This window comes from Salmo salar, chromosome ssa01 (assembly GCF_905237065.1).
Source record: "Salmo salar chromosome ssa01, Ssal_v3.1, whole genome shotgun sequence".
Lineage (NCBI taxonomy): Eukaryota > Metazoa > Chordata > Actinopteri > Salmoniformes > Salmonidae > Salmo > Salmo salar.
In genome coordinates this window covers 171,264,903-171,291,359 of record NC_059442.1, presented here as the reverse complement: position 1 = coordinate 171,291,359, position 26,457 = coordinate 171,264,903, and the positions used below count along the sequence as shown (strand labels likewise).

The following is a 26,457-nucleotide window of genomic DNA, read 5'->3' as shown; positions in this document are numbered from 1 at the left end:
GACCCACTCCAATTCGCATACCGCCCCAACAGATCCACAGATGACGCAATCTCAATCGCATTCCACACTGCCTTTTCCCACCTGGACAAAAGGAACACCTATGTGAGAATTCTGTTCATTAACTACAGCTCAGCGTTCAACACCATAGTGCCCACAAAGCTCATCACTAAGCTAAGGACCCTGGGACTAAACACCTCCCTCTGCAACTAGACTTCCTGACGGGTCACCCCCAGGTGGTGAGGGTAGGCAACAACACATCTGCCATGCTGATCCTCAACACTGGGGCCCCTCAGGGGTGTGTGCTTAGTCCCCTCCTGTACACCCTGTTCACCCACGACAGCGTGGCCAAACACAACACCAACACCATCTGATCGTGGACTACAGGAAAAGGCGGGCCGAACAGGCCCCCATTAACATCAAAGGGGCTGTAGTGGAGCGGGTCGAGAGATTCAAGTCCCTTGGTGTCCACATCACCAACAAACTATCATGGTCCAAACAAACGAAGACAGTCGTGAAGAGGGCACGACAACGTATTTTCCCCCTCAGGAGACTGAAAAGATTTGTCATGGGTCCCCAGATCCTAAAAAAGTTCTACAGCTGCACCATCGAGAGCATCCTGACCGGTTGCATTACCGCCTGGTATGGCAACTGCTCAGAATCTGACCATAAGGCGCTACAGAGGGTAGTGCGTACAACCCAGTACATCACTGGGGCCAAGCTTCCTGCCATCCAGAACCTCTATACTAGGCGGTGTCAGAGGAAAGCCCCAAAAAATGTCAAAAATTCCAGTCACCCAAGTCATAGACTGTTTTCTCTGCTACAGCACGGCAAGCGGAACTGGTGCAGCGAGTCTAGGACTAAATGGCTCCTTAACAGCTTCTACCCCCAAGCCATAAGACTGCTGAACAATTAGTAAAATGGCCACCTGGACTATTTACATTGACCCCCCCCCCCCCCCTTTGTTTTTACACTGCTGCTACTTGCTGTTTATTATCTATGCATAGTCACTTTACCTCTACCTACATGTATATATTACCTCGACTAACCTGTATCCCCACGCATTGTCGCGGTACCGGTACCCCCTGTATATAGCCTCGTTATTGTTTACTTTTGTTTATTTGATGAACATTTTCTTAACTCTTTCTTGAACTGCATTGCTGGTTAATGGCTTGTAAGTAAGCATTTCACTGTAAGGTTTGAAGTTTTTGCAATACCTATTGTATTCGCGCATGTCACAAATAAAGTTTGATTTTATTTGAGTGGAAGCAATACAAGGTTATAACATTTACAGAAAAGACAGAAATGCCAGTGGTGGAGGTGTTGCTGTTTATATTCAGAACCACATTCCTGTAAAGATTAGAGAGGATCTCATGTTAAATACTGTTGAAGTAATATGGCTACAGGTTCATCTGCCTCACCTAAAGCCCATTCTGGTGGGAAGCTGCTATAGACCACCAAGTGGTAACAGTCAGTATCTGGATAATATGTGTGAAATGCTTGATAATGTATGTGATATCAACAGAGAGGTATATTTTCTGGGTGATTTAAATATTGACTGGCTTTCATCAAGCTGCCCACTCATGAGAAAGCTTCAAACTGTAACCAGTGCCTGCAACCTGGTTCAGGTTATTAATCAACCTACCAGGGTAGTTACAAACAGCACAGGAATGAAATCATCAACATGTATTGATCACATCTTTACTAATGCTGCAGAAATATGCTTTAAAGCAGTATCCAGATCCATCAGATGTAGTGATCACAACATAGTAGCCATATCTAGGAAAACCAAAGTTCCAAAGGCTGGGCCTAATATAGTGTATAAGAGGTCATACAATAGGTTTGTAGTGATTCCTATGTTGATGATGTAAATAATATTTGCTGGTCTGTGGTGAATAATGAGGAGCAATCAGACGCTGCACTTGACACATTTATGAAATTACTTATTCCAGTTACTAATAAGCGTGCACCCATTAAGAAAATGACTGTAGAAACGGTTAAATCCCCGTGGATTGAAGAGGATGTGTTTGAGAGGGATGAGGCAAAAGAAATGGCAGATAAGTCTGGCTGCACAACCGATTGGGAAACGTACTGCAAATTGATAAATCATGTGACTAAACTGAATTAAAAAGAAGAAGAAACTGCACTATGAAACAAAGATTAATGACATAAAGAACGACAGTAAAACGCTTCGGAGCACCTTAAATGACGGCAAACTCGGCTCCATCATTCATTGAATCAGATGGCTCATTCATCACAAAACCCACTGATATTGCCAACTACCTTAGTGATTTTTTTTTTTCATTGACCAGATTAGCAAATTTAGGCATGACGTGCCAGCAACAAACGCTGACACATACACATCAGTGGTGAACCTTTGAAGGCCTTCAGTGTGTGACAGGCTCGTGATGCTGAAAGGACAGCATCCGTAATACCAGCCCACTCATGTAGGAGAGAGAACTTTATGCAAAACACAAAGGGCCAGTGGTGTAGTGGAGGTATATTACGCAGGTTAATACCGTATACCCACCTTTTGTTTCTTCAGTGGGCATTGCTAATACTCACTTCTTAATCCCTACTGATGCGTATCAAAGTATCGTAGTGGAGGTATACGACTAATCAACGATGTAGTACAATAGAGAAATCATGCACAAAGGAGCCTACACAATCGCAAAGCACATGAAATATATTTCACATGCGCGCTGCACACGCAGCCTAGTTTCAGTGGAATATCAGCTGCAGCTCTCAACTGGTTTTGCGCATGGAGCATGACATCGGTAGCCGGTATGGTAGGAAAGACGTTTCAATTTATGATATCTACCAGTAAACGCTAACTAAGAAAACAATGAGTATACAAACCAGGTATTGAAAAGTCTGTACTGTTGGTTAGTAGGCTACTTGTGATGCGCAATTGTCATCATGTGCTGTTTGCATCAGGGGCGTAGACATGTATGGGCCTGGGTGGACAGAGGCCCACCCAATGGGGAGCCAGGCCCTGACAGGCCCACCCAATGGGGAGGAGGGCCCTGACAAGCCCACCCAATGGGGAGCCAGACCCTGACAGGCCCACCCAATGGGGAGCCAGACCCTGACAGGCCCACCCAATCAGATTGATGTGTTTAAGCATTGTTGTGGATTTAGACCATCACATTTATTTCTTTTTTCTATAAAAAAAGAGAGTGAAAATCTGACAAATGTACAGGATAAAACCACAGGGGGCCTTTCCTTCGCTGGGCTGGCCGTTCGGGAACTTTTTGACAAAATTAGTGTCTACCCACTTCTCTAGGCACCACTACACCACTGGATAGGGCCGATGGAGAGACATCAGTCACACACAGCACGATGTTAACTTCTATGGGCTAGGTGGGATGCCAGCGTCCCACCTGCGGGACACAGCCAGTGAAATATCAGGGCGGCAAATTCAAAAACAACAAAATGTCATAATTCAACTTTCTCAAACATACGACTATTTTACACCATTTTAAAGATACACGTCTCCTTGATGTAACCACATTGTCCGATTTCAAAAAGGCTTTACAGCGAAAGCAAAACATTAGATTATGTTAGGAGAGTACAAAGACAAAAATAATCACACAGCCATTTTCCAAGCAAGGACATGTGTCAATAAAACCCAAAACACAGCGAAATGAAGCACTAACCTTTGACGATCTTCATCAGATGACACTCCTAGGACATTATGTTACACAATACATGTATGTTTTGTTCGATAAAGTTCATATTTATATCCAAAAACAGCATTTTACATTGGCGCGTAATGTTCAGAAAATATTTTGCCTCCAATACTGCCAGTGAATCAGCACAATTTACAAAAATACTCATCATAAACGTTGATTAAATATTAAACTGTTATTCAAAGAATTATAGATGAACATCTCCTTTATGCAACCGCTGTGACAGATTTAAAAAAAGCTTCACGGGGAAAGCACACTTTGCAATAATCTGAGTACGGCGCTCAGAAAACAACATCAAGCAATACAGATACCCGCCATTTTGGAGTCATCTAAAATCATAAATAGCATTAGAAATATTCACTTACCTTTGATGATCTTCATCAGAAGGCACTTCCAGGAATCCCAGGTCCACAATAAATGTTGTTTTGTTCGATAAAGTCCATAATTTATGTCCAAATAACTCCTTGTTGTTTGCGTGTTCAGTAAGCTACTCCAAATGTAGGAAGCGCGCCAAACATTTCACGACAAAAAGTTATATTTACGTTCGTTGAAACATGTCAAACGTTGTAAAACATCAATCTTTAGGGCCTTTTTAACGTAAAACTTCAGTAATATTCCAACCGGACAATTCCAATGTCTTGAAAAACGTTTTGGAACACAGCTACCTCCTCACGTGAATGCGCGTAATTGTGGCCTGTCATTCTCTCGGTCATCAGACTCCAGGAGGTCTTGTTCGCTCTCTGTTGACTGCAAAAGCCTGAAACACATTCTAAAGACTAGTGGAAGCCTTAGGACGTGCAAATTGAACCCTAAGTCTCTGTATACTGAATAGGCCCAGTCTTGAATAACTACAATCCACTTCCTGGTTGGATTTTTTCTCAGGTTTTTGCCTGCCATATGAGTTCTGTTATACTCAGACACCATTCAAACAGTTTTAGAAACTTCAGAGTGTTTTCTATCCAAATCTACTAATAATATGCATATTCTAGTTTCTGAGCAGTAACCTGTAGTAACCTGTTTAAATTGGGTATGTTCTTTTCACTCTGGGAGGGGGACACCATGGAGTTATTAACCATGATGGAGAGGTCTTTGAGTGGGCAGGCCTTCCCAGGGAGAAAGAGCAGCTCCATCTTGTCGAGGTTGAGCTTGAGGTGGTGGGCCAACATCCAAGCTGAGATATATGCCAGGCATGCAGAGATGCTTGTCGCCACCTGGGTGTCAGAAGGGGGGAAGGAGAAAAGTAGTTGAGTGTCATTCGCATAGCAACGATAGGAAAGACCATGAGAGGATATGCCGGAGCCAAGTGACTTGGTGTATAGAGAGAAGAGGAGAGGACCTAGAACTGAGCCCTGGGGGACACCAGTCGTGAGATCAGTGTTGCAGACACAGGTCCTCTCCACATCACCTGGTAGGAGCGGCCTGCCAGGTAGGATGCAATCCAAGAGTGTGCAGAGCCTGAGATGCCCAACCCTGAGAGGGTGGAGAGGAGGATTTGATGGTTCACAGTGTCAAAGGCAGTAGATAGATCTAGGAGGATAAGAACAGAGGAGAGAGAGTCAGCTTTGGCAGTGTGGAGAGCCTCTGTGACACAGAGAAAAGCAGTCTTGGTTGAGTGACCCATCTTGAAGACTGACTGGTTAGGGTCAAGAAGATCATTCTGAGAGAGATAATGGAGAGTTGGTCAGAGACAGAACGCTCAAGTGTTTTGATAGAAAATAAGGGATACCGGTTTGAAGTTTTTGACGTCAGAGGAGTCGAGTGTTGGTTTCTTGAGGAGGGGAGCGACTCGGGCCATTTTTAAGTCAGAGGGGACGCAGCAAGTAGTCAGGGATAAGTTGATGAGGGAAGTGAAGAATGGGAGAAGATCTCCAGAGATGGTCTGGAGAAGGGAGGAGGGCAATGGCTATAAAGAGAAGCCAAAAGGTTTTTGAAGTGAAGCTATAAACATTCCAGGACAATGCCTCCTGGGGCCCCCTACACTATGCGGCTGTCCCCATTGGAGAAAACTTTTTGGTTGCAGGTAAAACCTTTTTTGGTTCCAGGTAGAACCATTTTGGGTTCCATGTAGAGCCCTCTGTGGAAAGGGTTCTACATGGAACCCAAGACGGTTATACTCGGAACCAAAAGGGTTCTATCTGGAACCAACAAGGATTTTTCAAAGGGTTCTCTCCTATGGGCATGCTTCTACACCTGCATTGCTTGCTGTTTGGGGTTTTAGGCTGGGTTTCTGTTACAGCACTTTGAGACATCAGCCGATGTAAGAAGGGCTATATAAATAAATTTGATTTGATTTGATATGGGGACAGCAAAAAGATCCCTTTTAGGTTGTAGATAGCACCTTTTTTTCTAAGGGTGTAGCAGTGGTCTGCTGGTCGGGAGGGACAGCTCTGTGTTTGAATGAGACGGGTCTGTTTGAGGTAATCAAGATGGGACAAAGAGTAACATAAAGCCACGTCATCCTCCTCACTGGAATGTGCTTTCAACATCCACCGACCAGTGTTGGATGACTGACTTTGAGATAAGCAAGTACCCTCATTCACTCTTAGCCACAATGTATCACACCCTCACTCAACAGTCAACAACATGTATCCAACCCTCACTCAACACTCAACAACATATATCCAACCCTCACTCAACACTCAACAACATATATCCAACCCTCACTCAACAACATATATCCAACCCTCACTCAACACTCAACAACATATATCCAACCCTCACTCAACACTCAACAACATATATCCAACCCTCACTCAACAGTCAACAACATATATCCAACCTTCACTCAACAACATATATCCAACCTTCACTCAACAGTCAACAACATATATCCAACCTTCACTCAACACTCAACAACATATATCCAACCTTCACTCAACACTCAACAACATATATCCAACCTTCACTCAACATCAGGCACGTCAACAACATATATCCAACCTTCACTCAACATCAGGCACGTCAACAACATATATCCAACCTTCAGTCAACAACATATATCCAAACTTCACTCAACAGTCAACAACATATATCCAACCTTCACTCAAGCTGAAGAGGTTACTCTTTTGCAGGTGCACAAAAAATGACTATGGGATAAATGATATGTTCTCTCCCTCTCTGTGCTGTGGGTTGAGATGGGTTGAGTGATGGTTGCTGCGGTGCCCAAGGTTAGCCACAGAGGGGGCTAACTGTTCCCCCTATACTACAGTATATGCCATGGACCAGAATAATGTCCAGCTGTGTCAGAAGACAGTGTCACGTTCGTCGTAAAGATGGGACCAAGGCGCAGCGGGAATGTGAATACTCATCTTCTTTATTGTGAAGAAAACCAAAATAAACACTTAAACAAAAACAACGACGAGAAAACAGTCCTGTGAGGCACACAGCTACACACGGAACACCTACCCACAAAAACCCATAGGAAAAACACCCCTACTAAATAGGACCTTCAATTAGAGGCAACGAGAAACAGCTGCCTCCAATTGAAGGTCAAACCAATAAACTAAGCATAGAAATAGATAAACTAGACACAGACATAGAAATAGACTAACATAGAACATTGCCCAACAAACCCCGAAACACATTAAACAAACACACCCTTGCCACGTCCTGACCAAACTACAATAACAAATAACCTCTTTAACTGGTCAGGACATGACAGAGAGTGTGTCTTTAATGCTTTACAGTGCTGAAAGCTTTTCTCTACATATCCAGATGTCACTCTTAAAAGCTGGATGTAGGACCATTAAATCTTTCTGTCGCAGTAAAGCATTAAAACCTACTCTGTCTCTGTCATACATATCTTTTATATGAGCGGATGCAGAGAGCAGTGTTAAAACTCTGAGTCAAAACTCATCGAGCCACGTGCTTCCTCAGAACAACTGACATGTAAAATGCATCAAGCTCTGCCACAGTCCCCGTGGATGACTTCTAGTGCATGGAGCTAGTTGGAAAAGGGGAATAAAGTCAAAGTGTGTTGCAAAGTAGGTTAACCGCTCTACTGTGTCCTTGTCATTAATTACTCATAGCAATGTTATAGCACCCATTATGACTCATGGCAATGTTATAGCACCCATTATGACTCACGGCAATGTTATAGCACCCATTATGACTCACAGCAATGTTATAGCACCCATTATGACTCACAGCAATGTTATAGCACCCATTATGACTCATAGCAATGTTATAGCACCCATTATGACTCATGGCAATATTATAGCACCCATTATGACTCATAGCAATGTTATAGCACCTATTATGACTCCTAGCAATGTTATAGCACCTATTATGACTCCTAGCAATGTTATAGCACCCATTATGACTCATAGCAATGTTATAGCACCCATTATGACTCATGGCAATGTTATAGCACCCATTATGACTCACAGCAATGTTATAGCACACATTATGACTCATAGCAATGTTATAGCACCCATTATGACTCATGGCAATGTTATAGCACCCATTATGACTCATAGCAATGTTATAGCACCTATTATGACTCCTAGCAATGTTATAGCACCCATTATAACTCCTAGCAATGTTATAGCACCCATTATGACTCATAGCAATGTTATAGCACCCATTATGACTCATAGCAATGTTATAGCACCTATTATGACTCCTAGCAATGTTATAGCACCTATTATGACTCCTAGCAATGTTATAGCACCCATTATGACTCATAGCAATGTTATAGCACCCATTATGACTCATGGCAATGTTATAGCACCCATTATGACTCACAGCAATGTTATAGCACACATTATGACTCATAGCAATGTTATAGCACCCATTATGACTCATGGCAATGTTATAGCACCCATTATGACTCATAGCAATGTTATAGCACCTATTATGACTCCTAGCAATGTTATAGCACCCATTATAACTCCTAGCAATGTTATAGCACCCATTATGACTCATGGCAATGTTATTGCACCCATTATGACTCATAGCAATGTTATAGCACCCATTATGACTCACAGCAATGTTATAGCACCCATTATGACTCATGGCAATGTTATAGCACCCATTATGACTCATAGCAATGTTATAGCACCCATTATGACTCATGGCAATGTTATAGCACCCATTATGACTCATAGCAATGTTATAGCACCCATTATGACTCATAGCAATGTTATAGCACCCATTATGACTCATAGCAATGTTATAGCACCCATTATGACTCATAGCAATGTTATAGCACCCATTATGACTCATGGCAATGTTATAGCACCCATTATGACTCACAGCAATGTTATAGCACCCATTATGACTCATGGCAATGTTATAGCACCCATTATGACTCATAGCAATGTTATAGCACCCATTATGACTCACAGCAATGTTATAGCACCCATTATGACTCATAGCAATGTTATAGCACCCATTATGACTCACGGCAATGTTATAGCACCCATTATGACTCATAGCAATGTTATAGCACCCATTATGACTCATAGCAACGTTATAGCACCTATTATGACTCCTAGCAATGTTTTAGCACCCATTATGACTCATAGCAATGTTATAGCACCCATTATGACTCATGGCAATGTTATAGCACCCATTATGACTCACGGCAATGTTATAGCACCCATTATGACTCACAGCAATGTTATAGCACCCATTATGACTCATAGCAACGTTATAGCACCCATTATGACTCACAGCAATGTTATAGCACCCATTATGACTCATAGCAATGTTATAGCACCCATTATGACTCATAGCAATGTTATAGCACCCATTATGACTCATAGCAATGTTATAGCACCCATTATGACTCATAGCAATGTTATAGCACCCATTATGACTCATGGCAATGTTATAGCACCCATTATGACTCATAGCAATGTTATAGCACCCATTATGACTCACAGCAATGTTATAGCACCCATTATGACTCATAGCAACGTTATAGCACCCATTATGACTCACAGCAATGTTATAGCACCCATTATGACTCATAGCAATGTTATAGCACCCATTATGACTCATAGCAATGTTATAGCACCAATTATGACTAGAGGTCGACCGATTATGATTTTTCAACGCCGATGCCGATGCCGATTATTGGGGGCCCAAAAGGTCGGTACCGATTAATCAGCCGATTTAAAAAAAAAATGTTTTGTAATAATGACAATTACAACAATACTGAATGAACACTTTTCTTTTACCTTAATATAATACATCAAAAAATCAATTTAGCCTCAAATAAATAATGAAACATGTTCAATTTGGTTTAAATAATGCAAAAACAAAGTGTTGGAGAAGAAAGTAAAAGTGCAATATGTGCCATGTAAAAAAGCTAACGTTTAAGTTCCTTGCTCAGAACATGAGAACATATGAAAGCTGGTGGTTCCTTTTAACATGAGTCTTCAATATTCCCAGATAAGAAGTTTTAGGTTGTAGTTATTATAGGAATTATAGGACTATTTCTCTCTATAACATTTGTATTTCATATACCTTTGACTATTGGATGTTCTTATAGGGACTTTAGTATTGCCAGTATAACAGTATAGCTTCCGTCCCTCTCCTCGCCCCGACCTGGGCTCGAACCAGGAACACATCGACAACAGCCACCCTCGAAGCATCGTTACCCATCGCTCCACAAAAGCCGCGGCCCTTGCAGAGCAAGGGGAACAACTACTCCAAGTCTCAGAGCGAGTGACGTCACCGATTGAAACGCTATTAGCACGCACCCCGCTAACTAGCTAGCCATTTCACATCGGTTACTTTACCAATTCCGGGTTGCAGACTGAGTATTTTAATTGAAGTTGACATTGAGAACATAATTCTCCTAATCTCGGGAGTTGATAGGCTTGAAGTCATAAACAGCTCAATGCTTGAAGCACAGCGAAGGGCTGCTGGCAAACGCACGAAAGTGCTGTTTTAATGAATGCTTACGAGCCTGCTGCTGCCAACCATCGCTCAGTCAGACTGCTCTATCAAATATCAAATCATAGACTTAATTATAACATAATAACACACAGAAATATGAGCCTTTGGTCATTGATATGGTCGAATCCAGAAACTATCATTTCGAAAACAAAACGTTTATTCTATCAGTGAAATACGGAACCGTTCCGTATTTTATCTAACGGGTGGCATCCCTAAGTCTAAATATTCCTGTTACATTGCACAACCTTCAATGTTATGTCGTAATTATGTACAATTCTGGCAAATTAGTTCGCAACGAGCCAGGCGGCCCAAACTGCTGCATATACCCTGACTGCTTGCACGGAACGCAAGAGAAGTGACACAATTTCCCTAGTTATAAGAAATTCATGTTAGCAGGCAATATTAACTAAATATGCAGGTTTAAAAATATATACTTGTGTATTGATTTTAAAGAAAGGCATTGATGTTTATGGTTAGGTTTGGTGCAACGACATTGATAAATCATCACCCGTTTGGCGAAGTAGGCTGTGATTCGATGAGAAATTAACAGGCACCGTATCGATTATATGCAACGCAGGACAAGCTACATAAACTAGTAATATCAACCATGTGTAGTTAACTAGTAATTATGTTAAGATTGATTGTTTTTTATAAGATAAGTTTAATGCTAGCTAGCAACTTACCTTGGCTTCTTGCTACCCTCGCGTAACAGGTAGTCAGCCTGCCACGCCTGCGTGGAGTGCAATGTAAGGCAGGTGGTTAGAGCGTTGGACTAGTAACCGGAAGGTTGAAAAAACAAATCCACGAGCTGACAAGGTAAAAATATGTCGTTCTGCTCCTGAACAAGGCAGTTAACCCACCGTTCCTAGGCCGTTTTGAAAATAAGAATGTGTTCTCTAACCACTAGGCTACCTGCCGCCACTCCACTCTAACCACTAGGCTAACTTCCTGCCCTCCACTCTAACCACTAGGCAACCTGCCGCCCCTCCACTCTTACCACTAGGCTACCTGCCGCCCCTCCACTCTAACCACTAGGCTACCTGCCGCCCCTCCACTCTAACCACTAGGCTACCTGCCGCCCCTCCACTCTAACCACTAGGCTACCTGCCGCCCCTCCACTCTAACCACTAGGCTACCTGCCGCCCCTCCACTCTAACCACTAGGCTACCTTCCTGCCCCTCCACTCTAACCACTAGGCTACCTGCCGCCCCTCCACTTTTACCACTAGGCTACCTGCCGCCCCTCCACTCTAACCACTAGGCTACCTTCCTGCCCCTCCACTCTAACCACTAGGCTACCTGCCGCCCCTCCACTCTAACCACTAGGCTACCTTCCTGCCCCTCCACTCTAACCACTAGGCTACCTGCCGTCCCTCCACTCTAACCACTAGGCTACCTGCCGCCCCTCCACTCTAACCACTAGGCTACCTGCCGCCCCTCCACTCTAACCACTAGGCTACCTGCCGCCCCTCCACTCTAACCACTAGGCTACCTGCCGCCCCTCCACTCTAACCACTAGGCTACCTGCCGCCCCTCCACTCTAACCACTAGGCTACCTTCCGCCCCTCCACTCTAACCACTAGGCTACCTGCCTCCCCTCCACTCTAACCACTAGGCTACCTGCCGCCCCTCCACTCTAACCACTAGGCTACCTGCCGCCCCTCCACTCTAACCACTAGGCTACCTGCCGCCCCTCCACTCTAACCACTAGGCTACCTTCCGCCCCTCCACTCTAACCACTAGGCTACCTGCCGCCCCTCCACTCTAACCACTAGGCTACCTGCCGCCCCTCCACTCTAACCACTAGGCTACCTGCCGCCCCTCCACTCTAACCACTAAGCTACCTGCCGCCCCTCCAGCCCCTCCACTCTAACCACTAGGCTAGCTGCCGCCCCTTCAGCCCCTCCACTCTAACCACTAGGCTACCTGCCGCCCCTCCACTCTAACCACTAGGCTACCTGCCGCCCCTCCACTCTAACCACTAGGCTACCTGCCGCCCCTCCACTCTAACCACTAGGCTACCTGCCGCCCCTCCACTCTAACCACTAGACTACCTTCCTGCCCCTCCACTCTAACCACTAGGCTACCTGCCGCCCCTCCACTCTAACCACTAGGCTACTTGCCGCCCCTCCACTCTAACCACTAGGCTACCTGCCGCCCCTCCACTCTAACCACTAGGCTACCTGCCGCCCCTCCACTCTAACCACTAGGCTACCTGCCGCCCCTCCACTCTAACCACTAGGCTACCTGCCGCCCCTCCACTCTAACCACTAGGCTACCTTCCTGCCCCTCCACTCTAACCACTAGGCTACCTGCCGCCCCTCCACTCTAACCACTAGGCTACCTGCCGCCCCTCCACTCTAACCACTAGGCTACCTGCCGCCCCTCCACTCTAACCACTAGGCTACCTTCCTGCCCCTCCACTCTAACCACTAGGCTACCTGCCGCTCCTCCACTCTAACCACTAGGCTACCTGCCGCCCCTCCACTCTAACCACTAGGCTACCTGCCGCCCCTCCACTCTAACCACTAGGCTACCTTCCTGCCCCTCCACTCTAACCACTAGGCTACCTTCCTGCCCCTCCACTCTAACCACTAGGCTACCTGCCGCCCCTCCACTCGAACCACTAGGCTACCTGCCGCCCCTCCACTCTAACCACTAGGCTACCTTCCTGCCCCTCCACTCTAACCACTAGGCTACCTGCCGCCCCTCCACTCTAACTACTAGGCTACCTGCCGCCCCTCCACTCTAACCACTAGGCTACCTGCCGCCCCTCCACTCTAACCACTAGGCTACCTGCCGCCCCTCCACTCTAACCACTAGGCTACCTTCCTGCCCCTCCACTCTAACCACTAGGCTACCTGCCGCCCCTCCAGCCCCTCCACTCTAACCTCTTGGCTACCTGCCGCCCCTCCAGCCCCTCCACTCTAACCACTAGGCTACCTGCCGCCCCTCCACTCTAACCACTAGGCTACCTGCCGCCCCTCCCCCTCCACTCTAACCACTAGGCTACCTGCCGCCCCTCCACTCTAACCACTAGGCTACCTTCCTGCCCCTCCACTCTAACCACTAGGCTACCTGCCGCCCCTCCCCCTCCAGCCCCTCCACTCTAACCACTAGGCTACCTGCCGCTCCTCCACTCTAACCACTAGGCTACCTGCCGCCCCTCCACTCTAACCACTAGGCTACCTGCCGCCCCTCCACTCTAACCACTAGGCTACCTGCCGCTCCTCCAGCCCCTCCACTCTAACCACGCGTTCCTTTCCCCTGAGGCCTACAACACACAACTTATTCAAACAAATCCCCGTTGAAGTGGAATACAACGTAGGTCTAGTCGTTGTAGTGACCAGGTTTTTTGGCTCACTTTGGCATTTATACACCTTTGCACATTATATCAGTAGTTAGTTACTCTCTGAACTGCAGGTACTTTCAGAGACGGGTGTTTCCTTAGGGGGAGGAGAGTCCAGGTGTTTTCCATGTCTGATCTGCTATGAGGAAATACATGGCGTCACAGAAGTGAATTTTCCTTCCTGTAAAGTTGAATGTGTGGCTAAGATGAAAGAACACACGTATCCAGTATCCCAATGCAACACATGAAAAGGCAGGAAAAGTCAGAGAAAGAGAGAGAGAGAGAGAATAGCCTAAGAATTTTAAATTATTTTTTTTTGCCAGACACTGACGCCTGTCTTCCTGTCCCATAGGGCATCAGTTACGGAGGAGAATGACGCGTCCTTTCACTCATGCTGCACTGTATCCACCAGGAGCACGTTCGGACAGGAATAGCCCGCTGAAACAGCTCAGGTGATCACTGAGGAGGAGTGTGCTCCAGTACCAATGTCCACACATGGACAGTTTGATGAGTTTTTCCTTTCAGATTGAAGGAGAACGTGTTATAATGAAAGTCGTGGTAGGAACACAGGAGTTATTACATAACAGGACTTTGAGACGTAAACCGAAAGCGACAGCAGGCTGAGAACAACATGAGTTAGTCAGCAGTTAATATACACGACAGGGGGGGGGTGGGGGGCACACAGTACAGAGGGTGGTTCAACAGTACACTGATATATCCAGCCTTAAGAGTAGCAAACTCTACCAATGGGGGGGGACGATACATGGATATCCACTCCATCTCTAACTAACCCACAAAGCTACTTCTTCTTCTTAGGCATGAGGGAAGAAAACAAAGGATCACAATAACTCATTCTTAATTCAAACTAAAATTGGTAGATTATAAATTGGTCAATGAGAGCACTGTGCTTGTAGCCTGGTTTATACTGTGCATGTAGCCTGGTTTATACTGTACATGTAGCCTGGTTTATACCGTACATGTAGCCTGGTTTATACTGTGCATGTAGCCTGGTTTATACTGTGCTTGTAGCCTGGTTTATACTGTGCATGTAGCCTGGTTTATACTGTGCATGTAGCCTGGTTTATTCTGTGCATGTAGCCTGGTTTATACTGTGCATGTAGCCTGGTTTATACTGCGCATGTAGCCTGGTTTATACTGTGCATGTAGCCTGGTTTATACTGTGCATGTAGCCTGGTTTATACTGTGCATGTAGCCTGGTTTATACTGTGCATGTAGCCTGGTTTATACTGTGCATGTAGCCTGGTTTATACTGTGCATGTAGCCTGGTTTATACTGTGCATGTAGCCTGGTTTATACTGTGCATGTAGCCTGGTTTATACTGTGCATGTAGCCTGGTTTATACTGTGCATGTAGCCTGGTTTATACTGCGCATGTAGCCTGGTTTATACTGCGCATGTAGCCTGGTTTATACTGCGCATGTAGCCTGGTTTATACTGCGCTTGTAGCCTGGTTTATACTGCGCATGTAGCCTGGTTTATACTGCGCATGTAGCCTGGTTTATACTGCGCATGTAGCCTGGTTTATACTGCGCATGTAGCCTGGTTTATACTGTGCATGTAGCCTGGTTTATACTGCGCATGTAGCCTGGTTTATACTGCGCATGTAGCCTGGTTTATACTGCGCATGTAGCCTGGTTTATACTGCGCATGTAGCCTGGTTTATACTGCGCATGTAGCCTGCTTTATACTGTGCATGTAGCCTGGTTTATACTGCGCATGTAGCCTGGTTTATACTGTGCATGTAGCCTGGTTTATACTGTACATGTGGGAATGCAGGCTGTGTGAATCATTCAATCCCCCTGTATCCTTAGTCAGGAGCGGTAGTGTATTGTTTTCATCCAGTTGTCATTATACTCAATGTACTCAATAGTCTGAATTATTGGTCCTCTGTAGTAAAATGACCAGGCCACTTTATTCTTTACCATTATTATACATCACGCCAAAAAATATATATAAAAAATAAACCTGCATACACTGAAACATTTTACTTTATTTCAGAGTAGGTTGAATATTAATTTAAAAAAAAGGTAGTGTGTATTCATTTCAACAGAACAGAGTCAGCACAGGCTTGAATAAGAGGCTAATAGAAATGTAGGGTAATATTAGTATCAGATTTCGGCACTCTTTCGAGATTGGATACCCCAGAAAATGAGAAGGGAAATTGAATGAATGCAGTTGTACTCTGGTCATCCAAATACAACGTTACTTTGTCGCGTTGCTCGTTTCAACGAAAGTTTCTGCCCATTTGATGTTACAATGTTTCAACTTTCAATAGCTGTTTACGATTTGAGTGAGTTAAATGTGATCCATTCCTTTTTCAGTTTCATTACGCATTGCCTCGATTACAGAAAAGCAAACTCGCAAATGTATGAATAAATCGAGGCAATGCGTAATGAAACTGAAAAGAAATGGATCACATTTAACTCACTCAAATCGTAAACGGCTATTGAAAGTTAAAACATTGCAACATCAAATGGGCAGAAACTTTCGTTGAAACGAGCAACGCGACAAAGTAACGTTGTATTTGGATGACCAGAGTACAACTGCATTCATTCAATACCCTGTAAAGTTCTATTTAAAAACAGAAAATATGCTTTTTATATTTCTGAGCGTATCGTCCTTACCTGAACATTAGGTAAATCCAACCATATGCTCTCCGGACGTCGTTCGACTACAGTTCCCACACACACACAACTGTCTGTATCCCGCTCGACCTCCCACAGCCAGGGAGGAAAACCCGGTGAAATAACACCAACCTATAGCAACAGCCAGGGAGGAAAACCCGGTGAAATAACACCAACCTATAGCACCGCCAGGGAGGAAAACCCGGTGAAATAACACCAACCTATAGCACCGCCAGGGAGGAAAACCCGGTGAAATAACACCAACCTATAGCACCGCCAGGGAGGAAAACCCGGTGAAATAACACCAACCTATAGCACCGCCAGGGAGGAAACCCCGGTGAAATAGCACCAACCTATAGCACCGCCAGGGAGGAAACCCCGGTGAAATAACACCAACCTATAGCACCGCCAGGGAGGAAAACCCGGTGAAATAACACCAACCTATAGCACCGCCAGGGAGGAAAACCCGGTGAAATAGCACCAACCTATAGCACCGCCAGGGAGGAAAACCCGGTGAAATAACACCAACCTATAGCACCGCCAGGGAGGAAAACCCGGTGAAATAACACCAACCTATAGCACCGCCAGGGAGGAAAACCCGGTGAAATAACACCAACCTATAGCACCGCCAGGAGGAAAACCCGGTGAAATAACACCAACCTATAGCACCGCCAGGGAGGAAAACCCGGTGAAATAACACCAACCTATAGCACCGCCAGGGGAGGAAAACCCGGTGAAATAACACCAACCTATAGCACCGCCAGGGAGGAAAACCCGGTGAAATAGCACCAACCTATAGCACCGCCAGGGAGGAAAACCCGGTGAAATAACACCAACCTATAGCACCAGCCAGGGAGGAAAACCCGGTGAAATAACACCAACCTATAGCACCGCCAGGGGAGGAAAACCCGGTGAAATAACACCAACCTATAGCACCGCCAGGGAGGAAAACCCGGTGAAATAACACCAACCTATAGCACCGCCAGGGAGGAAAACCCGGTGAAATAGCACCAACCTATAGCACCAGCCAGGGAGGAAAACCCGGTGAAATAACACCAACCTATAGCACCGCCAGGGAGGAAAACCCGGTGAAATAACACCAACCTATAGCACCGCCAGGGAGGAAAACCCGGTGAAATAACACCAACCTATAGCACCGCCAGGGAGGAAAACCCGGTGAAATAACACCAACCTATAGCAACAGCCAGGGAGGAAAACCCGGTGAAATAACACCAACCTATAGCAACAGCCAGGGAGGAAAACCCGGTGAAATAACACCAACCTATAGCACCGCCGAGGAGGACCGTGTGGTGCCGCTGAGGATACAAACCGATATTGTGTTTACAACAAGTGAGGAAAGCCAAAAGGGTTACTCGTTTACATTTATAAGTTGAATTGCAATATCGGCTGTTAGGAAAAAAAATCTGGTGAATTTATTAGAAGCTTTAACAACCACGGGATGAAAAGGGGTCTGGTTACAAACTAATTTACATGGCTACTGTACTTAAGTTTTAACAACAGTGCCATCTCGTGTTGAAAGTACAGAAACACTATTTTACAAAGTCATCTGGTGATGTAAAACAAAAACAAAAAATACCTGCACAAAATCAGCATTATATTCTGTGATTACTTGACATTTGGGTACCTGTGTCTCAGTTGGTAGAGCATGGTGTTTGCAACGCCAGGGTTGTGGGTTCGATCCCCACGGGGGGCCAGTACAAAAAAATGCATGAAGTGAAAATGAAATGTATGCATTCACTACTGTAAGTCGCTCTGGATAAGAGCGTGTATTGAGACGGTGTCGACCTGTAGCTGTAATGAGTGGTCGGAGGTGCAGAATAGGCTTTTTTTCCCCCCCCCGGTTAGGTTGTACATTTTTAATTTAGACTTTTTTTTTTGAAGTACATGACAGCTGTAATGGGAGTAAATGAAGATAGTTGCTCGGCGAAACTCCATATTTGCTGAGTAATAAATGTATTTTGCCATTGTAACGCTTGTTATTCAGATGGCCGGTCTACTGCGCTCCCATTGACTAGCTGGTGTTGTCTCTCTCACTCTCTCACTCTCACAGACATTCCAAGGTAAGGATGGAAAGTGTCATTTAACAGTTAGCTGCCGACCGTAATGCAGAGCCTATTATTATCATGTTGGGTAACATTTGCCCATGTATTTATTTTCAGAATTTCAATGAGTTGTAAAAATGTCTGAGAACTCTGCTGAATTCCCTGTAGTGAAGGTCAGCTAAGTTAACCGAGGCTACTTAACGTTACTAGTTAACCGAGGCTACTTAACGTTACTAGTTAACCGAGGCTACTTAACGTTACTAGTTAACCGAGGCTACTTAACGTTACTAGTTAACCGAGGCTACTTAACGTTACTAGTTAACCAAGGCGACTTCGGTCAAGGCTACTTAACGTTACTAGTTAACCGAGGCTACTTAACGTTACTAGTTAACCGAGGCTACTTAACGTTACTAGTTAACCAGGCGACTTAACGTTACTAGTTAACCAAGGCTACTTAACGTTACTAGTTAACCGAGGCTACTTAACGTTACTAGTTAACCGAGGCTACTTAACGTTACTAGTTAACCGAGGCTACTTAACGTTACTAGTTAACCGAGGCTACTTAACGTTACTAGTTAACCGAGGCTACTTAACGTTACTAGTTAACCAAGGCGACTTAACGTTACTAGTTAACCAAGGCTACTTAACGTTACTAGTTAACCGAGGCTACTTAACGTTACTAGTTAACCGAGGCTACTTAACGTTACTAGTTAACCGAGGCTACTTAACGTTACTAGTTAACCGAGGCTACTTAACGTTACTAGCTCGGTATTTCAAGTTGTTATATTATCATTAGTAGTCTATTATCAGGTTAAAACATATGCTTATTATTTATAATTTCTTAGATATTTATTAACTAATCATTCAGTCAAATACACTATGCTACAGCCATTGAATCTGTCTCTTTGAGTGTTAAGGGACGGTTAACGGCTAGCTCTGTTTACGACATCAAGTTATTATATTTTTCTATCCTGAAATATCGGGGGCAAATATTATTAATCAGTGACTGAAATTTGACGCTACGTGATATTGACTTCCGGACTGGGAGAGCGCTCAAAGCGTTGGTTTAACCGTGTTGGGAAATAGAAAGACGGGGGCGTTAGAGGAGACGGGTCATAATCATAGTCGATATCTCTAAAGGCCAGTTTATGTTGCTTTCAAGACAACTGGGAACGAGGTTGAATCATGCGTTCAGTGATCATTAGGTCGGAAAGTCGGAGCTCTACAAAATAGGCCCGAGTTGGATGACCAAAATACATTTTCCCAGTCGGAGCTCGTTATTTTCCGATTTCCTAGTTGTCTTGAACGCTCGGAGGTCGGAGATTTCCCAGTTCCGAGTTGGTTTTGAACGTAGCATTACACTTGGTCTATCGACATGTCTGTAGACCAGGAGTTTCCAACCCCGTTCCTGGACAGCTACTGACCGTCCTGTAGCTTTTCACTCCAACCCTCATCTAGCACACCTGATTCTAATAATTAGCTGGTTGATAAGCGGAACCAGATTAGTTACAACTGGGGTTGATGCAAAACCCTACAGGAAGGTGGTGCTCCAGGAACTGGGTTGGAGAGACCTGGTGTAAACCTACAGGAGGGTATCTCTCCAGGAACAGGGTTGGAGAGCCCTGGTGTAAACCTACAGGAAGGTGGTGCTCTTCAGGAACAGGGTTGGAGAGCCCTGGTGTAAACCTACAGGAAGGTGGCGCTCCAGGAACAGGGTTGGAGAGCCCTGGTGTAAACCTACAGGAAGGTGGTGCTCCAGGAACAGGGTTGGAGAGCCCTGGTGTAAACCTACAGGAAGGTGGTGCTCCAGGAACAGGGTTGGAGAGCCCTGGTGTAAACCTACAGGAAGGTGGTGCTCCAGGAACAGGGTTGGAGAGCCCTGGTGTAAACCTACAGGAAGGTGGCGCTCCCAGGAACAGGGTTGGAGAGCCCTGGTGTAAACCTACAGGAAGGTGGTGCTCCAGGAACAGGGTTGGAGAGCCCTGGTGTAAACCTACAGGAAGGTGGTGCTCCAGGAACAGGGTTGGAGAGCCCTGGTGTAAACCTACAGGAAGGTGGTGCTCCAGGAACAGGGTTGGAGAGCCCTGGTGTAAACCTACAGGAAGGTGGTGCTCCAGGAACAGGGTTGGAGAGACCTGGTGTAAACCTCCAGGAAGGTGGTGCTCCAGGAACAGGGTTGGAGAGATCTGGTGTAAACCTACAGGAGGGTATCTCTCCAGGAACAGGGTTGGAGAGCCCTGGTGTAAACCTACAGGAAGGGGGTGCTCCCAGGAACAGGGTTGGAGAGACCTGGTGTAAACCTACAGGAGGGTGGTGCTCCAGGAACAGGGTTGGAGAGCACTGGTGTAAACCTACAGGAAGGTGGTACTGTTATAATAATAGTACTGTTTGTCCATTTTGAGACGCCGTAGCGTCGGAAATCATCTAAAAATAACTCAAGAAATCTGTCATTAATTTTTACATCGTTGCCAAGGAGATCTTAGTCACGCAATTTTGCGTCTGACTAGGATGTTTGGTGTGCAGTATTTCTCAAGTGAAAAAATGTGCATGAGGGCGAGTCGTCTCTCATTGAACGACATTATTTATAAAGCCCTTTTTAACATCAGCAGATGTCAGTGCTTATACAGAAACCCAGCCTAAAACCCCCAAACAGCAAGCAATGTAGGTGTAGAAGCACGGTGGCTAGGAAAAACTCCCTAGAAAGGCCAGAACCTAGGAAGAAACCTAGAGAGGAACCAGGCTATGAGGGGTGGCCAGTCCTCTTCTGTCTGTGCCGGGTGGAGACTATAGGAGTACATGACCATTAAGGCCTGATCATTGCCCTTACAAAAAAAGATTGCAGTTTTGAAACTGCAGTCGACTGTGGTATTTTGGACGCAGTAATTGCAGTAATTCCTGCACTCTAACTGCAGTTACACTTCAAAATGACTGCAGTAAAACAAAACGGTTATTTTTGACACAGTATTTGTAGCGTACTGCAGTTATACTGCAGTCTGAATGCTAACTTTTTTTATAAGGGTCTTCAAGGTGTTCAAACGTTCATAATAATCACAGTGGTTGTTGAGGGTGCAACAGGTCAGCACCTCAGGAGTAAATGTCAATTGGCTTTTCATAGCCGAGCATTCAGTGGTCGAGACAACAGGTGCAGTAGAAGGAGAGACAAAGCGAGAGAGAGAGAGAGAGAGAGAGAGAGAGAGAGGGGGGGGAGAAGAGGAGAGAGAGAGAGACAGAGAGAGAGAGGAGAGAGGGGGAGAAGGAGAGAGAGAGAGAGGGGAGAAGGGGGAGAGAGAGAGAGAGAGAGAGAGAGAGAGGGGGAGAAGAGGAGAGAGAGACAGAGAGAGAGAGAGAGAGAGGAGAGAGAGGGGGAGAAGGAGAGAGGGGGAGAAGGGGAGAGAGAGAGAGAGAGAGAGAGAGAGAGAGAGAGAGGGAGAGAGGGGGAGAAGGAGAGAGGGTCAAAAACAGCAGGTCTGGGACAAGCTAGCACGTCCGGTGAACAGGTCAGGGTTCCATAGCCGCTGGTGAACAGTTGAAACTGGAGCAGCAGCACGGCCAGGTGGCCTGGGGACGGGGACAGCCAGGAGTCATCAGGCCAGGTAGTCCTGAGGCAAGGACCTAATGCTCAGGTCCTCCGGGAGGAGAGAGAGAGAGAGAGAGAGAGAGAGAGCGATCTGAGAATTAGAGGGAGCATACTTCAGTTCACACAGGACATCAGATAAGACAGGAGAATTACTCCAGATGTAACAGACTGACCCTAGCCCCCCGGCACATAGACTATTGCAGCATAGATACTGGAGGCTGAGACAGGAGGGGTCAGGAGACACTGTGGCCCCGTCCAATGATACCCCCGGACAGGGCCAAACAGGCAGGATATAACCCCACCCACTTTGCCAAAGCACAGCCCCCACACCACTAGAGGGATATCAACAGACCACCAGGCTGAGTATAGACCCCACACCACTAGAGGGATATCAACAGACCAGGCTGAGTATAGACCCCACACCACTAGAGGGATATCAACAGACCACCAGGCTGAGTATAGACCCCACACCACTAGAGGGATATCAACAGACCACCAGGCTGAGTATAGACCCCACACCACTAGAGGGATATCAACAGACCAGGCTGAGTATAGACCCCACACCACTAGAGGGATATCAACAGACCACCAGGCTGAGTATAGACCCCACACCACTAGAGGGATATCAACAGACCAGGCTGAGTATAGACCCCACACCACTAGAGGGATATCAACAGACCACCAGGCTGAGTATAGACCCCACACCACTAGAGGGATATCAACAGACCACCAGGCTGAGTATAGACCCCACACCACTAGAGGAATATCAACAGACCAGGCTGAGAATAGACCCCACACCACTAGAGGGATATCAACAGACCAGGCTGAGTATAGACCCCACACCACTAGAGGGATATCAACAGACCACCAGGCTGAGAATAGACCCCACACCACTAGAGGGATATCAACAGACCACCAGGCTGAGTATAGACCCCACACCACTAGAGGGATATCAACAGACCAGGCTGAGTATAGACCCCACACCACTAGAGGGATATCAACAGACCAGGCTGAGTATAGACCCCACACCACTAGAGGGATATCAACAGACCACCAGGCTGAGTATAGACCCCACACCACTAGAGGGATATCAACAGACCACCAGGCTGAGTATAGACCCCACACCACTAGAGGGATATCAACAGACCAGGCTGAGTATAGACCCCACACCACTAGAGGGATATCAACAGACCAGGCTGAGTATAGACCCCACACCACTAGAGGGATATCAACAGACCAGGCTGAGTATAGACCCCACACCACTAGAGGGATATCAACAGACCAGGCTGAGTATAGACCCCACACCACTAGAGGGATATCAACAGACCACCAGGCTGAGTATAGACCCCACACCACTAGAGGGATATCAACAGACCAGGCTGAGTATAGACCCCACACCACTAGAGGGATATCAACAGACCAGGCTGAGTATAGACCCCACACCACTAGAGGGATATCAACAGACCAGGCTGAGTATAGACCCCACACCACTAGAGGGATATCAACAGACCAGGCTGAGTATAGACCCCACACCACTAGAGGGATATCAACAGACCAGGCTGAGTATAGACCCCACACCACTAGAGGGATATCAACAGACCAGGCTGAGTATAGACCCCACACCACTAGAGGGATATCAACAGACCAGGCTGAGTATAGACCCCACACCACTAGAGGGATATCAACAGACCACCAGGCTGAGTATAGACCCCACACCACTAGAGGGATATCAACAGACCACCAGGCTGAGTATAGACCCCACACCACTAGAGGGATATCAACAGACCACCAGGCTGAGTATAGACCCCACACCACTAGAGGGATATCAACAGACCACCAGGCTGAGTATAGACCCCACACCCCTAGAGGGATATCAACAGACCAGGCTGAGTATAGACCCCACACCACTAGAGGGATATCAACAGACCACCAGGCTGAGTATAGACCCCACACCACTAGAGGGATATCAACAGACCAGGCTGAGTATAGACCCCACACCACTAGAGGGATATCAACAGACCAGGCTGAGTATAGCCAACGAAGATGTCCTCCACTGCATGAGCCCGAGGGGGCGCAAAACCGGCCAGGATGATCTCATCAGTGACTCAACCCACTCAAGTCGAGTAAAGCGAAGAAGGGAAAAAAAGCCTCCTCAGGACGGCATAGAAGAAAGGAAAGGGGTTAACTGCCTTGCTCAGGGAGCACTAGTAATCCAGTAACTCAGCCCTGTAATAGGGTCAGAGGCAGAGAATCCCAGTGGAGAGAGGGGAACCGGCCAGGCAGAGACAGCAAAGGGGGGCGGTTCGTCATTCCAGTGTCTTGCCCCAAAGCCAATTCCCCCTTTGGTCGTCTTTCCTTCCAGTTCTCTGCTGCCAATGACTGGAACGAACTGCAAAAATCTCTGAAGCTGGAGACTCATATCTCCCTCACTAGCTTTAAGCACCAGCTGTCAGAGCAGCTCACAGATCACTGCACCTGTACATAGCCCATCTGTAAACAGCCCATCTACCTACCTCATCCCCATACTGTATTTATTTATTTATCTTGCTCCTTTGCACCCCAGTATCTCTACTTGCACATTCATCTTCTGCACATCTACCATTCCAGTGTTTAATTGCTATATTGTAATTACTTTGACACCATGGCCTATTTATTGCCTTACCTCCCTTATCCTACCTCATTTCCACTCACTGTATATATACTTATTGTTTTCTTTTGTTCTACTGTATTATTGACTGTATGTTTGTTTTACTCCATGTGTAACTCTGTGTTGTTGTTTGTGTGGATGACGGATCACCACCTCAAGCTGAAGCTCGGCAAGACGGAGCTGCTCTTCCTCCCGGGGAAGGACTGCCCGTTCCATGATCTCGCCATCACGGTTGACAACTCCATTGTGTCCTCCTCCCAGAGTGCTAAGAACCTTGGCGTGACCCTGGACAACACCCTGTTGTTCTCCACTAACATCAAGGCGGTGACCCGATCCTGTAGGTCCATGCTCTACAACATTCGCAGAGTACGACCCTGCCTCACACAGGAAGCGGCGCAGGTCCTAATCCAGGCACTTGTCATCTCCCGTCTGGATTACTGCAACTCGCTGTTGGCTGGGCTCCCTGCCTGTGCCATTAAACCCCTACAACTCATCCAGAACGCCGCAGCCCGTCTGGTGTTCAACCTTCCCAAGTTCTCTCACGTCACCCCGCTCCTCCGCACACTCCACTGGCTTCCAGTCGAAGCTCGCATCCGCTACAAGACCATGGTGCTTGCCTACGGAGCTGTGAGGGGAACGGCACCTCCGTACCTTCAGGCTCTGATCAGGCCCTACACCCAAACAAGGGCACTGCGTTCATCCACCTCTGGCCTGCTGGCCCCCCTACCTCTGAGGAAGCACAGTTCCCGCTCAGCCCAGTCAAAACTGTTCGCTGCTCTGGCACCCCAATGGTGGAACAAGCTCCCTCACGACGCCAGGACAGCGGAGTCAATCACCACCTTCCGGAGACACCTGAAACCCCACCTCTTTAAGGAATACCTGGGATAGGATAAAGTAATCCTTCTAACCCCCCCCCCTTTAAAATATTTAGATGCACTATTGTAAAGTGGTTGTTCCACTGGATATCATAAGGTGAATGCACCAATTTGTAAGTCGCTCTGGATAAGAGCATCTGCTAAATGACTTAAATGTAAATGTAATGTAATGTGTCGAACTACTTTGCTTTATCTTGGCCAGGTCGCAGTTGTAAATGAGAACTTGTTCTCAACTAGCCTATCTGGTTAAATAAAGGACTTGTTCTCAACTGGCCTACCTGGTTAAATAAAGGACTTGTTCTCAACTAGCCTACCTGGTTAAATAAAGGACTTCTTCTCAACTAGCCTACCTGGTTAAATAAAGGACTTGTTCTCAACTAGCCTACCTGGTTAAATAAAGGTGAAATAACTTTTTTTTTTTTTAAGAAGGAGCATGATGGATTCTGACCAACATTTTGCTCATTTTCTCATCTTTGAAACAATACGAACAGAGTGGACTAAGTTTTGTAGACTTATCCTTATCCAAAGTTTTTTGTAAATGTGCATTGTTTAGAAGTGCAAGTGCGAATTGAGTTATTATTCCACACGCACTTCACAGAGTAGGCGTCCCCCTAACGGGAATATACAAATACATGCTAGAATACACCAATAGGCTCTCTCTAACTCGTGGTTGCTATGCCCACCTCCTCGCTTGTTCTGCGCATT

At 46.1% G+C, this 26,457-nt stretch overlaps 1 protein-coding gene across 1 annotated transcript in view; it reads right to left on the bottom strand.

Moving 5' to 3' along the window:
- Window positions 1-16,754, bottom strand: part of LOC106572798 (MOB kinase activator 3B) — a 56,509-nt gene extending 39,755 nt beyond the window's left edge. The window contains exon 1 of the mRNA XM_014147283.2: window positions 16,591-16,754. The gene's annotated coding sequence lies outside the window, so the exon portion shown is untranslated. The remainder of the gene's footprint in view (window positions 1-16,590) is intronic.
- Window positions 16,755-26,457: the final 9,703 nt, after the last annotated feature.